The sequence below is a fragment of the Petaurus breviceps genome, unplaced genomic scaffold (assembly GCF_028583685.1).
Source record: "Petaurus breviceps papuanus isolate PSGF00001 unplaced genomic scaffold, PetGlider_PUasm1.0 174, whole genome shotgun sequence".
NCBI classification, from domain to species: Eukaryota; Metazoa; Chordata; class Mammalia; order Diprotodontia; family Petauridae; genus Petaurus; species Petaurus breviceps.
Window position 1 is genome coordinate 56,404,105 of NW_027185761.1, and position 12,489 is coordinate 56,416,593.

Below are 12,489 nucleotides of genomic sequence, written 5' to 3' on the forward strand. Positions count from 1 at the left end.
TGTAAATGGCTATTTTAAATATTTTTTATATTGGCAGTACAAATAAAATAGAGAATGGAATGTTAATATTGCATGTATTTACTCATAGTCCCTTGGTTTTTAAATATAAGATATTCTTTCTTGAATTCTCTCTTGAAATCAAGATATTACTTTTTATTATATAAACAAAATAAATCAAAATTAAAATTTAAGAAAGTGAAATCAAGTAGAAGTTAACATTTCAATTACTTCTACCAACATAACAATATTTTCATGTTAAAATTGTATTATACCTTTTTTCACTATTATTCATGACAGTTTAAATGCACACAAACATAAGTACAAAATTTAAATATCCTGGTCTACAGTACATCAAAACTACCTCGCCTATAGTATAATGTTCGATAACAGAAGACACCATCCTACACAGTGTAATTAGCATCACATACACTGTGATGGCATCCATCAATCTTCTCTTCTTTGGATAAAATTATAAACTTTAAGTTTATTACAATTATAGTTACAGTTATAACATTGATGATTAGGATATATTTTTAATAAATTTGAATAATGGTTTATTTTGTAAATTTTTAAAAGCAATTTTTTTTTTCAGGAAAAAAGACTATATATTTTATAAAACCAAGGATTGAAATGAACCAATAAGCTGAAAATGGTCAAAGTTTGTCAGAAACAGAAAATGGCCCCTAACGAGGCCCTGTAAGCACCCTGAAACTGGAGGGTTCAAACAGGGACACCAAAGTCTGTGTCCACTATGACTTCCTTAATGACCATGCTGTGCATAAGCAGCAGAAACATGCCTTTGGTAGTGGTTATTACCCAGTCTCCGAACTTGCTCTTTCTCATGTGTTACTGTCTAGTTTCCTGCTCTGAGTGTGGATTGATTCAGGTGTAGCTAAATGCTACTGTAATATCTCATTGGCCAGTTTGGTATCTTATCCCTTTTATATCCAGTATTCAAATCTCTGTGCCTGCCTGAGGTTGAAGTGATTACTGAATCTGGGAAGACTTACTCCCTCAGTATTTCCATTTATTAAGTGCCTTCTAGGTACCAGGCATTATGCTAAAGGCTTTACAGCTGAGGCAGACTTTAAGTGACTTGTCCAAGATCACACAGTTCTCTGAATTCAGAGAACTTTCTGACTCTCAGTTCAGCATTCTATCTACTATGGCACCACCTCTGTGCACTGGCACCTTTCTCACCTCCGATCATAAGCTTTAGGTATGATAGACAGATCACAGTGTCTATATAAGTTATTGGCAAGAAGAGACATCTCCACAGCAGAAAGCCAACAATTTATTAGGAAGAACACTCTCTCAGAGAAATGGCCAGAAGTTCTGTTTGAGAAAAATTTCTTCTTATAGGTGTGGGAACATTGAGGAAAGATGCTACCAGCTTCACTGTTGAAGAAGTCTGTATATTCGAAAGCAAAGATGTCAATGGACAATTCTTAACAGGGAGAGAATAGAGTGAAGTGAATTTCACTGTAATTCAGGAATGGATTCAATTATGTGCATTGGTAGAGGTATCAGCTTTAAACCAGAAGACCATCTTCTTTTGGAACTAGAAAAAAACAACATGGGACTGGATTGAGAAATAGTGGAGTCAGGAGTTAATGCAGGAGCCATTAACAGAAACCCAGCGATGTCTGTCTGACCACTCCTCATTCTCCTTTGCTGTATCATCATGTGTATTCCCCAAGGTGTTGTTACCCTCAACTCCTTGCTCTCTTTTATCCCCATCCATGTCCAATTTGTTGTCAAGTCCTATCAATTCTTCCTTTATGACATCTCTTATGTATTATTCTTTCTCTCCTCTGAAACTGCCACATCGTCCTGGTGCAGGTCCTCATCACCTCACCCCTAGACTATTGCAACAGCCACAAGTCTCTCTGCTCTTCAGGTCATCTTCCACCTAGATGTCATACTGATCTTCCTAAAGCACAGGTATTACCATTTCACATACCCCCAGTCAATAAATTCCAGGGACTCCCCATTACCTCCAGGATAAAATAATATCCTCTGTTTGGCTTTTAAAACCCTTAATAATCTAGCCCCTCTCTACCTTTCCAGTCTTCTTACAATTTTCTCCCTTCTACATACTCTGATCTAGGGACACCTGTCTCCTTGAGGTTCCTGATGGAGAATATTCCATCTCCTTGCTCCCTGCATTTTCACTGTACCTGGAATCCTCTCCTTCCTCATATCTTTCTTTTGGCTTCCCTGGCTTTCTCTGAGTCCCAGATAAAATTATTTCTTCTAACAAAAAACATCTCCTGATTCCCCTTAATGCTAGAGCCTTGCCTCTGTGATTATCTTCAATGTATCATGTATATATCATGTTCGTGCATAGTTGTTTTCATGTTGTCTCACTCATTAGACTTTGAGCTCCATGTGAGCAGGGATTATCTTTTGCCCTTCTTTGTAACCCCAGCATTTAGCATAAAGCCTGGTCCATAGTAGGTATTGAATAAATGCTTGTGAACTTGACTTGTTGACTTAATAAGAATTAAGGCAAAAAGATAGTCCCTGCTCCCAACAATTTCACATTCTAATGGGGGAGACAACATGTAAATAACAATGCAATGCAAAATAGAGTATATGAAAGGTGATCTCAGAGGAAAAAAGTAGTGTGGAAAGGAGCACAATGGGAAAGATTTCTTGCAAAAAGTAGGATTTGAGTTGAAGCTAGTGTGTGAACTGATTGAAAGAACTGGGGATATTTAGCTTGAAGCTCTCTTTCAAGTATTCAAAGGGCTATTATGGGGAAAGTGTTCCAGATTTGTTCTCCTTACTCCAAGAGGGCAAAATTTAAGTAGTGGGTAGGAATTGCAAAGATTTAGGTTTAGCTCCAGGAAAACAAAACAACAACTTCATAACATATATAACTATCCTTAAGTGAAGTGGGTTCCCTGGGCAAATTATGTGTTCCCCTGTATTCAAGCAACATTGAGATGACTACTTCTTGGGCAAGTTGTATGAGGAACTCTTTTTTGGGTTAGACCAAATGACCACTGTAGCTCCTCTAATGATCTATAATATTGATAAATCCCCATGTCTTTCTCCTATAGACATAACTTTAGTATATCTATTTATCTATAGCATTTAACCAATTATTTTCCCTCAAAATTATACCAGTAATTGAGGTGGTGCAAGGGAAAAGTGTGTTCCCAATTGTTTAAGGGAAAGTTTGAACTGTTGTTTTTGCTATATCTTCTCCATAAATACCTCTCTGTACAAAGTTTAAAATGATGATGATGATGGTGGAGGTGGTGGTGGTGGTGGTGATGCTAACCCCTATATACTTTTATCATTTAATCAGGAGACCTAGCGTCTTCATTTTACAACTTTGTGTATTGCTCCTATTATACTGAGCAAACTACATACCTTCTCTGGGTTTTCGACTTTCTTTTCTATAAGGTGAAAGGGTTGAATGAAATTATCTCCAAAGTATAATCTAGCTCAAAATCCTATAATGTATCTTGTCATCAAGAATATCACACACATACACATAAACACATGCATGCACACGTACACATACACATATACACATACATGTACACGTACACACACGTACATGTACATATACATATATTGTCATGGACCTTGAGGTTAGTTACTTTCCCAGCTGGAGGGTGAGTGTAGAATTGAACCCCAAATCCAGGACCTTGCCATAGCTAAAAAGACAAGAATAGCACAGATAGAAGAAGCTTTCACCAATTTCAGCTGTGGGCTGAATAACCAGAGGAGTCAGTCTGTAGTTGAGAGATGAAAAGAGAACAGGGAAGCAGAAGTAGTGAGGGAGTAGCCAGGAAAATGTGAGGATAAACAGATGTCAAGGGCATGAAAGGCGAAATCATAGCTCACAGTTTTTACAATGAGTTATGGGCTTTGGAAGCTGACATCATTTATGCTGAACTTGTGTATCAGCTTATATATCAATATGTATATATGTATATGTGTGTGTTACACAACACACACACACACACATTTACCAGACTAGAACCCAATATTCTGAATTGGAGTGTGATAGTCTTTAAAGACACATTACCTTTGCCCTCCCAGGAAGAATGCCTATAACCTTTCCTTCTCCCTGGGGATCAATAGTTGTGGAAATATCATACCAAACTGGGTTTAATTCCACTGTATTTTTCCACTGACCCTCAAGTGGAATGGGTGTCATTTGTATTCTACATTGCTATTGAAAAGTAACTATTCCAAGAAATCATCTTGCATAATAAATGTTTCATTTTCATAAGGCATGGACTTTAAGACATGTATCTTTTAGAGAAATGTATCGCTAGTAGTGATATTTTTATGCAAGTTCTCTTTCCCATATTTTATAAGCAGGAATTCATTATCACTCTTATTTATTAAGCAATGAGTTTTCCTGGTAATCCTGCAGCTTTATGACAATAGTTGTACTCGATATTTCTATCATGGAAAAGAGATAGTCTTTAGAGCTAAGTAACATTTGATATCTTAACTTGCACAGTAGCAGGGATGCACTTTTGAAATACTTTTGAAAAGTATTTTGAAATAATATTTGGTAATTTGGTGAAACTAGTTTATAAAGATTTAATATATGAGAATATCTTCCTTCATGTGAGAGGCATTGTCTTCTTTGGGGTATTTCTGTTCCATCATAAATTCCATACTGGCTCTAGGCTCCTGGAGGTTAGTTATGTTTTATAACCTCAGATGTAACCAGGGGCATGTTGATAAATGTTTAACAACCAGCTTTCTCAGGTAAAAAAAAAAAAAGTACATATGACATGCTTTAAAGTTTAATTTGCATTATTAACATACCCTCCATCTCTTTCTTAAGTCTAAACAATCAAAGAAGACAGAAATTATGCCCTAATTTGTAGAATTTGCTGATTTCTATGATGTAAATGCTCACACTGAAAATTTAATATTGTTTCTAATGAGTCTCATTAGCATAGGACTATAGCATATTCCTATAGCTAACACCATAGCCTCTAGGTGGCACCATAGTGCACAGAGTGCTGGGCCTGGAGTCAACAAGACTCATCTTGTGTTCAAATATGACCTCGGACATTTGGTAGCTATGTGACCCTGGGCAAGTCACTTAACCTTGTTTGCTTCAGTTCCGTCATCTGTTAAATGAGCCAACAAAGCAAAAGCTAACCACTACAGTATATTTGCTAAGAAAACTCCAAATGAGGTCACGAAGAGTTGGATATGACTGAACAAAAACAGCAATCTAACACCACATTCTCTGCCAAAAGTAAGCCATCTGTGCCATTTAAAAACACAAATTAGAATCAAGTCACCTAAGTTGGCTCTTTAATAAGGCACCCTGGTGTAGTAGAGAGAGAAATCTGGGTGGGTGACCCCAGATGGTTGACCCCAGATGGTTGACCTTGGGCAGGTCACTTAACCACTCAGAGACAGCTTATTTTTTGTTAAATACTGATCATGCTTGCACCTGCCCATCTCATCAAATGGTTATGAGGATCAAAAGGAGATGATGTAGGTAAAGCAAGCAGTTTATAAGCTCTGAAGTACAGGTTAAGTGTGAACCCTGCTTCATATTAAGCTAAAAAGCCCTGCTCAAAATGGGAATGAATCAAACACATGCATATATGTGTATGTATATATATATACATACATAAAATATAGAAAAGAAAAGGAAATGGTGAGAGAGAGAGAGAAGCATATATCAATGTAGGATCATCGAATCATAGATTTAGTACTGGAATCTACTTTGAAGACCCTCTAGCCTAACCCCATCATTTTGCAGACAATGAAACCAAGACCAAGAAGACAGTATATGATTTGATCAATGTCACATTGGAAATAAATGACAAAATGAGAATCTGAAAACAAATCTTCTGCTTCCATCTCCAGTGAATCTCACTGGATAGCATTGCTGACCCTATTATCTCAGGGACATCCAATCTCCCTGAGGAATGTGGAGACCCTGAACACTCAAATTATCACTGACTTGACATAGCTCCAACACTCTCGGGATCAGTTTGCAGTGCTGCTGGGGCCTGACTACAATTTCTCTTCTGGACATAGGTCATTATATTCATTAAGGTAATTCAAATCCTTCAGCTACATTTTGAACAACATGATCAACATGAGCCAATATTCCTGGTGAATAATTCCATTCAGGTGTTGACTGTCCCCACGTTCTTAACAGTCACCTTGAAATTATATCACATGTTGGGATAGAAGGTGACACAAGGAAGAAGTGACCACATTCTTCATAGATTGGTCTGTCTATCTTTGTCAGTATTTCTCAAATTAATTAACAGATTTAACATGACACCAGTCAAAATATCAGTAAACACTGAAACAGATACAATGAAAACATCAATATGGAGAAGATGAACAAAAAGAGGAAGAACCATGAAAGAGAGAACCAGTGAAAGGGAACTTGCCCTACCAGATTTCAGAATGTATTATAAAGCAATAATTAAGAAAAAAAATTGGTTGGTGTTAGAAAAAATAAACAGATTAATAGAATAGAGAACTCAGAAATAGAACTGAATGCTCATTAGTGGTTAGTGTTTAATAATCCCTGTCTGTCTAAAATACATGAGGAAATGAAATCACTCTTCAATCAAACTGTTGGAAAACTGGATAGCAGTATGGTGCACCCCTCCTCCAAATGCATTTGGAGCCATCCTCACACCACACAGTATAATAAAATTTAGCTGCTTCAATGTTTTAATTCTTTTAATCTGGAAGAAAGGAATAATATATTTACCTCAACTGTGGAGAACATCTTAAAATCAGTGGAAGAAATTATTGAAGACAAAAAGCAATGGGTTTGACTATACACAAATTAAAAGATTTTGCACCACCAAAAATTACACTTCCAAAATGAAAAGAAAAAACTGGTGAAAATATTTGTATAAACATGTCAGATTAAGGTCTGAAATCTAGAAACTTTGAGGATTTTTTTTCCTTATTTGTAAAAATAAAACACATTTCTTAATGGAGCATAAGTTAAAGAATGTAAACAAATAATAATTTTTGAAGGGAGATAATTTTTGTCAAGCTAATGAAGAAATTTTTAAATTTCCCAGTAATTAGAGAAATGCAAATCAAGTCTCACTAGAATGGCAAAACAATAAGCACATAGCCAAACAACAAAGACAAGGTTCAGTAATAGGACTAAAAGGTAATATACATCATTGATTTTGAAAGCAGTATGGTCAAGCATAATATTATACCTGCATGAGTATAATATTAAAATGAAAAAAGAGAAAGAAGAGGAGGAAAAGGAGAATGAAGAAGAGGTTATAAGCTCCTTGAGGACAGGGACTGTCTTTTGGCTCTTTTAGTTTCTCCATTACTTAGCACAGTGCTAGTAGGTGTTTAATAAATGATTACTAATTGATTGGTTGATTGATTTATATGAGTGTAGCAGCAAGCACCCCAAGCACGTCCTCAGGGTTTGCTGCCCATACAGGTTCTTGGATCTGCTTTGTTAAAGGAAAGCAACTCAAAATGGGTTAACAAGCTTACTTTAATCAGTCAGACATATATCGTTTACCTTGTTCAGGGGAAAAAGGTCAGCACCCCAAACTTCAAAATATACAGACAGAATTATCAAGACATTAACAGATCAAGTAGACAGCTTTCCAAACTGTCCAACCATTACATCCATACCCAGTCAACATCTGGGTTTCCACATCTGGGTTTTTCAAAGCCAGGGGACTCTCAACAACGTCTTCCCAGAATTCAGATCAAATCACAGAACACTTCTCAAAGTGAGTCCCAAAACAAAGCTACACATCAGGGCTTATATAGCCTTCTCCTGGCTCAGAGAATGTAACAACCTTATTGACTCACTGGCCAATCAAGAAGGATCTACTGAAAAACAAGCCTCCCACCCCAGGCTTCACATGCACTTTAGCCTAGGGGCAGGGAATTCCAAATCTGCATTCCCACTACAATGAGGAAGAAAAAGAAAAGGAAGAGGAAGAGGAGATAGACTTGTGGAACTTTAAATAGGTTCACACAGGGATATAGAAGAAATGAAGTTCTTGTTTGGTGTTTGCTAATTGGCTTGCCTTTATTTGGTTCAACATGTCAAAGATTTTTTATATTATTTAATATCTTGTTTTATAAATCATTAGATTATTTGTTTTAATAATGGCTACTGAATAATGGTTATAATATTTATTTCATTGTTCATGAAATAAATTAAATCACTTTCCCAATAATTCTAATATTGAATAATGGCCACCTGTTAAGATATAAGCCATTAATTATGTCACATACTGCACACTATAATACAAGAGGATAGTGTTCTTTGGCAAGTTTGCCATCACATTGGTCTGTACTGAGTGACGAGGCTAGATGTTATACTCAAAGCAACTGCTACCTTTAAAATATTTTTCTAGCATAATTCATCCTAAATGCTAGACAAAAGAATTTTAATATACCACCAAATTATTTTCTTTGTAGAATAAAGATGGAAAGTACTTAAGCTTGTAAAGTGACCAATTTTTAATGTTCTCAAATTAAGTAATTTAATGTAATTACCAAATTACCTTTTGAAATAATGTAGCAATTAACAAAACCTATAATAACACCTTCTTTTAGTGACATAACCTGATCTGGGCCAAGTTATTTGGGTAGACAGCACAGTCAAAGAATGCTAGTAGAAATTCTTGAAGTGAAAATATTTAGTCAGAGGTCTTGGTCATCCAAAACAAAGTACCATATTTCTTATCATTAAAAGAGATTTTGTTCCACTGCTCCTCTCTTTTTCTGACTTAATTTTCAGTCCCTTTTGTCAAAGTATTTTGCAGGTTAAATTTACCTTAAAACCAGATTGTGTATTTGAGTAGGGTTCACCATAATGGTAAATAATTGAAAGACTTCTGCTAGCACTGTCATATGGTTAAAAAGTTATGACAGTAATATCACACAGCATATAACTTCACTGACCTCTTAATGTAATTATTTAATTTGATCTCCCATTCCTTCATGGAAGGGGCCATTAATTAGCGAGTGCAATATGTAAGCATAAATGGAATTGTGGGACATTATGCAAATATGGTATGTGGGAGTGGGAGAAATAACAAAATTAATTGTAAAAAATGAAGGAGGTAACCATTTCTTCTCCAAACTGCTACCCTTGTTTTGGCATGTTTTCAGGTAATCCTTTAGTCAGAAGCACTTTCAAAAGTACATATACTTTCATGTAGCCCTCCTCAAGTCTTAATTTCCTCTAAGGTTCACAGTACCTGGCATATAGTAGGTGCTTAATAAATGATGGTTGATTGAAATGCTAGTTGATATTTTATAAGATCTAAGGAATCTTTCAGAGATATATAGGGTTCAGGTCCAACTAGATGACCCCTTGGTGCCTCAAACTGAATGTGACATAAACGAATATACCCTTTCCCCTCCTAACCCTGCTCTTCCTCCAAGTTTGCTTCCTCCCCCCACTCCCAAGTCACCCATATTTGAAACCTTGGTTTCATTTTTTTCGCTTCTCACCCTCCTTCACCCACACATCCAGTCAAGCCTCACAGCTGTCCATCTTCTTAATATGTTTTGCACCCCAGGAAGCGACTGTCTTTTTCCTCTTTTTGTATCCTCAGCAGTTAGTACAGTGACTGACACATACCAAGTGATAAATAAATTTTGTTTGATTGATTGATTCTTGCTTTTCTCTCAACTCATAACTCCATCACTCTAGTTCAGGTACTCATTACCTCTTGATGGCAAACTACTATTGGAGCCTTAATATTTGCTTATCACCTCACCCATTAAATTGTGAGCTTCTTGAAAGCTGGAACTGTTTTTTGCCTCTTTTTGTATTCCTAGCACTTAGCACAGTGCCTGGCACATAGTAGGTGCTTAATAAATCTTCATTGACTGACTAAATGCTTGTTAAGGGCAGCTAGGTAGTGCAGTAGATATTGTGCCAGGCTGGAAATCAGGAAAACTCATTTTCCTGAGTTCAAATCCCAGCCTCAGACATTACTAGTTTTGTGACCCTGGGCAAGTCACTTAATCCTGTTTGCCTCAGTTCCTCATATGGAAAATGACCTGGAGAAGGAAATGGCAAATCACTTCAGTATCTTTGTCAAGAAAACCCCAAATGGGGTCATAAAGACATGACTGAAAAATGATTAACCAACAATAAGGAATATGTGTTAACTGATACAGAATATCCTCCCTTTCTTAAACCTGGGGCACCATCTTCTACAAATACACAGGGTGTCTGGGGTACAAGGACCTACTAAAAATTGTCACAAAAGTAGAGTATTATGATCATGAGGCACATGTGGAAAAAACGTGAGTGGTCAAGGCAACTCATGCCTTTGGTGCCACAGGGGTTTGATGTCTTTCCTCCCCTCCTTGAGTCCTCACATTGCTCCCCCAAAGCCCTCCGGTGTTTCTGCTGGGCCAATAACTCAGCTGAGTTCCTGAAGTTGGATTCCTTCCACAGTTTTTATTTGATTGCCAGGGTTAGTTTCATCTTGAGTCCACAGCTGATTCTCTTTGCTTCCAAAGATCCTGTTTTCTGCCTTAAGTCACTATTGAATTAAGAGTGTTTTTTCTAAGGTCACCAGGGCTGGGGTCAGTGTTCATCCCAGAGATGGCCATCATCTCTTCCAATTCAAAACAGTTGTCTCATACTTCCCAAAGGCATGCAGGGTATTGAGGTATCTATGATTTTTTACATATAACTTAATATCTCTTTATCTGATTTTTACTTTCTTTGATTATATTTTGGGCTGGGTGAAGGAGGAGAGAAGTGGTCAGGGATTGCTTCCTTTGCCTCCACCTCCATTTCATATAATATTCATTTTTGCATAAAGAATTTGGAGCCAGAGGATACAGATTTGAATGCCAGCTGTTATTTATTATCTGTGTAACCTTAGACAAGTCAATTAACCCCTCTGATCATTAGTTACCCAATCTGTAAAATGAGCAGGTTGGGTTGGATAATCTCTGTCTCCTCTCGCTCTAAATCTTGCCATCTCTGAACATCTTGATTTCAGTTTCTGAACCTGCAGTTGCTCTGGGTTTTCACTCTCTCTTCTTTGGTTTTTCTTTTCCTTGTCTGACTATTCCTTCTCAGTCTCCTTTACTGATTCCTCGTCCATGTCATTCCTACTTACTGTATGTGTGCCCCAAGACTATGGGCCCCCTTCTTGTTCTCTGTATTTTCTCCCACTGAGTGACCTCAAAAGCTATCACAGTTTAAATTACCTTCTCTATATAGATTACTTCCAGGTTTAAGTGTTAAGCTCAAGTCTCTCTCCTGAGATCCAGCCTAGCATTATGAAATGAATGGACTTTTCAAACTGGATGTCCTGTAGGCATCTTACATCCAATATACCTAAACCAGAAAAAACTACCTTTCTTTACAAATCTGCTCCTATTCTGAACTTTCCTATTTCTGTCTAGAACACTACCATTTTTCTAGTGACCCAGACCCACAACCTCAGTATTTTCCTCAACTCTACCCTCTCTCCAATCAGTAACCAAGTATTACACTCACCACAATTTTTCTCACATATATTCCCTCCTTTCAATTCACATAGCCACCACTCTTGGTTAGGTACTCATCAATTCTCCCCTGAAGTACTGCAATAGCCTCTTCCTCAGGTTCCCTACCTCAAGCCTCTCCCCAACTCCAATCCAAAGTTATTTTCCTAAAATGCATGTTTGATCATGTTATTCCCCTCTGCCAAATGAACCTTGAATGACTACTTGTTACTTTTAGGATCAAACATAAACTGCTCTGTTGACATTTAAATGTCTTCACAACCTGGTTCCAGTCTACCTTTCTATCTTTAGTACACATTATTGTACTACCTTCCATATTCTCTGTGTTTCAGTCACACCAGCTCCTTTGCTTCTCTACATATGCTAGTCTCTCTCCTTCATTTATGACATTTTAAAAATATTTTATTTTTCCAAATTACAAGTAAAAATAATTTTAACATTTCTTTTTAAAACTTTTGAGTGCCAAATTCTCTCCCTCCCCCATCACTGAGAAGGCAAGTAATTTCATATAGATTATATATATATACGTATACAGATAGATATATATATATATATATATATATATATATATATGCAGTCTTACAAATATATTTCCATGTTAGTCATGCTGTAGAAGAAAACAGACCAAAAAAAGAAAAATGGAGAAAGTAAAACAAAAACAAAAACAAAATGTATGCTTTGATCTGCATTCAAACTTCTCTGGAGGTGGATAGTATTTCCCATGAGTCCTTCAGAATTGTCTTGGATCATTGTATTGCTAAGAATACCTAAGTCATTCACAACTAATCATCCTACAATATTGCTGTTACTGTGTATACTGTTCTCCTGGTTCTGCTCACTTCACTTTGTATCAGTTCATGCAAGTCTTTCCCAGTTTTTCTAAAACCATCCAGCTTCTTAATCATATACCACAATTTTTTCAGCCATTCCCCAATTGATGGGCATCCCCTCAATTACCAATTCTTTGCCACTACA